The following is a 3,410-nucleotide window of genomic DNA, read 5'->3' as shown; positions in this document are numbered from 1 at the left end:
AATGTGTCCTGCTGGTAGGAGTGTTTTAGCTGGAGACGAGCCATATTTTCCAACTGATGAAAATGGCGTTAGCCAGTCGGGGTTGACTTAGGATATGTAACTAGGCCCGGTGGAACATCGGAGAGTGTTGGTTGGGAGCAGACGTCTGAAGGACAATAGTCTGGTTTGGGGTCTCTTTGACGGGAGCTGCGAGCGGGGGTGCTGGGGAAGATGTCGGAGGATGCTGTTCGACTGAGTTTGTAAGAAATGCTTTGCCAATATTCCTAAAAAGAGCCATTTCATTCGTGATGGTCTTCGACGGAAAATCAGACTGTGGCGGGTACATTCATGCAGACCTTGGGTCCTGCGCTTGAATAAGACTGATTGTTCCAGAAATGTATTCCAAAGTTTGTGTGCACAGTTAGACTGATTTAACTGTCACGGGCACTTATGTTTCCTTTTTCTTTTATTTACCTGTTAAAAATAAAAGGTTAGTAAACATGTTTCTTTTGGAATTTTATGATGCTGGACAATTTGTTAATTTTCTGGGCGAAAACTAACTTTCCATGGAGCAGTATTTACACAACTTTCGCTACCGTCAATGGTTTGCCCCGGAGCATTCCAACTTTGCTGTTTGGTCGAACCCCAAAACCATACCGACCTGAGACGTATATTGCTTATTAAAGTTGGGCTTCGCAGCGCTGAGTCACTTGACTGTTCGGGGAGTCAGCTAACGTTGAATGTTTCTATAGGAGCTCGGTAAAAAGGTTGCAGAAGGTAATATAAGGGACTGAATCGAGGAGAGTTCGATAAACATGGATTGATTAAGTCAACATGGCTTTGTCAGTGGCAGGTCATGTCTAACCAATCTCATAAAGTTTGTTGAGGAAATTGCCAGGAATTTGATGAAGGCATGGCACAGATGAGCACTTTGATTCTCCAGCGGACCAATGCTGTGTCTTGCTGTTCTTTTGCTCTTAATATATTTGTAAAACTTCCGAAGAAATAACAAAGGGGTAATTAGATAAATCGCCTTCTTTGTTGCAGCAGTGTATTCGAGGCAGGATAGATCTTCTGACGTGTTGACAACCTGGAAATTTAAGTTGCTCACTCTTTAAACCATTGGCATCTCAATGCCGATTTCTGTTTGCTGTATCGACTTCTCCTTCCCAAAGTCCATAATTAATTCCTTGTTCTGCTGATGTTGAGAGTAAGATCCTTGATACGGCACCACTGATCGATCTCACTAATGTACGCCTCCCCCGCTGCCATCTGTAATTGAAACAATGAATGTTGTATCATTGGCTCATTTTTGTAAGGTGTTAGAGCTGTGTTTGTGCCCTATGCCAGTGAAGAGGCGTATTGTGACTGATGAGAGCTGGCTGAAGTCCCAGGATAAGTAAGCCAAGGATCCAGTTGTAGTCCAAGTTTTGAAGCTTCCTGATTAATACTAACGTGATAATGGTATTGAACGTTGAGCTGTAATGGATAATCAGCAGTTTTGCCCATGACTTATCTCCCCCCATTGACTAGGTGTTCCAAAGCAGCGCAGAAGCGGTGAGTTTCTGTGCACTATTAACTATAGTGACGGTAGGCAAGTTGCAGCGGGTCCAGGTCGTTTTTCTTAGTTCTAGTCAGAGGCAAAAGCTCAAAGTTCTTCATTACATTGGAGGGAAGGGCGAATGCTAACGGTGTTGTGCAGGTGTGAAGAGTTTTAGACTGTCGTGAACCACTTTTTTTTTACAACGTGACAACATGAAGTACTGCTTTTCAGGTGAATTTAAGAATTCCAAATGTATTGGAATTTTGAGCTTCTTCCACAAGCAGAATAGCTAAAAACATATTGCATTGATTTAATCATACTCTTGTCTGTACTATTTTGTTGTACAGAAATTTCGCACTTCGTTCCCTATGATCTAAGATTGAGTATATTTCCATATGGGATTTCTGCAGCCCAATGTTAAAGGCCCAAGGATTCCATTTGGTTTTGTGAAAGTCTTCGCAACTCCTGCATAACTTTCGAACGGTAAGTTTCATCATCAAGGTTGGAGAAAAGGCCCATTTCGTTGCAAATGAAGGGCAGGTCCCCAGGTACAAAATCGTATCCTGACTGACAATTGCCTATGGAGACACTGAGTTCTTAGATGTTGGACATTATGTTGGATTTACTCGCACGGGACAACATTTAATCATCAATGCTAAGGCAACAGTATGGATTGGGGTAGGAAACTGAGGTACGTCTCTGCCTTGTTTAATATTGTTTACCTCGCTAACGATGATGTTTGAGGATCATGAGAGCACATTATTCATGATGCTGGTTGTCACAATGATCTAGCTGATTAAGAGTCCATCACTGGGGATATAACCATTTTCGTGCTGTGCATTAAGCTGAAATTATTGTTCCTTTATTTTCGGCACATATACTGAGATAGCTCTATTATACAGGCTGCCTTTCTGGGACAAAGCTCATTGTAGATGTGCTTAATGGTGTGAAGCTGTTTGCACCTGATGGACAGATCTGTATCCATAACTTCTTTGCAGACCTTTCCATTCAAAGGCATTGGCGTTTCAATGCTGGGCCGTGATAAACCAGTCAATATCAGTGGTGTCATCAGCTGATTTAAAATGTTATTGAAACTGTCCAGTCATAACTATAAAGCGAGTGAAGCGGAGCAAAGCACACATCCTTGTGGTGCACCTGTGCTGAGGGAAATTCTGGAGATGATGTTTCGAATCCGAGCTGGGTGGAGTCTGCTGGTAAGGATATCTTGGATTGAACTGCACAAGGAGGGAGAGAAGCCTTGGTCTTGACACCACTGATATTGGCTGGTTTATTGGCAACTTCGTACAACTTCTTGTGGTTAGGTGCAGTGGAATTGCCATACCAGAAGTGATGCATTCAGACAGGATTCTTTCTAGAAGCATCTTTAAGAGTGGTAAGGGACATGAGAGATTGCTGATTTATTCTCTGCCAGCTTGTCTACTTCTGTTATGCAATATTCTAGCAAATCCAATTTTCATTTCTCATCCATAATTTACATTGAGGATGCAGCAGTGTTCTGCCGTTTTAAACCTGTAAGTGGTTCAATTTTTAAATACAGTGAATGTGAGGAAGGCAGGGTCCCAAGTCAGGTTGCTGTATGTCTTGGAAACCTGCGGGTCATTGTGTTCCCATGTGCACGTACCACAATGCTTAACGAGTCTCCTTTTCGCTATAATACGTCGATTAACTCGTTCCTCAATCGGATAAGACGCCCTCCTCTCCTTCTTATAACTGAATGCAGAATGGGGATTACTGAATTTTTTAATGAATCAGGTGTAGCTTTGCACTGTGCCTTGGTAGATATGACAATACCAAATTACGTTATCGCTCAGAATGCCCCAAAGATTACAGTGTCCATATTAGCGAACAATAACGTTCTCGCTGGATT

The sequence above is a fragment of the Hemitrygon akajei genome, chromosome 3 (genome assembly GCF_048418815.1).
Source record: "Hemitrygon akajei chromosome 3, sHemAka1.3, whole genome shotgun sequence".
NCBI classification, from domain to species: domain Eukaryota; kingdom Metazoa; phylum Chordata; class Chondrichthyes; order Myliobatiformes; family Dasyatidae; genus Hemitrygon; species Hemitrygon akajei.
The sequence above is the reverse complement of the archived record's forward strand: the minus strand, read 5'-3'. Positions refer to the sequence as shown.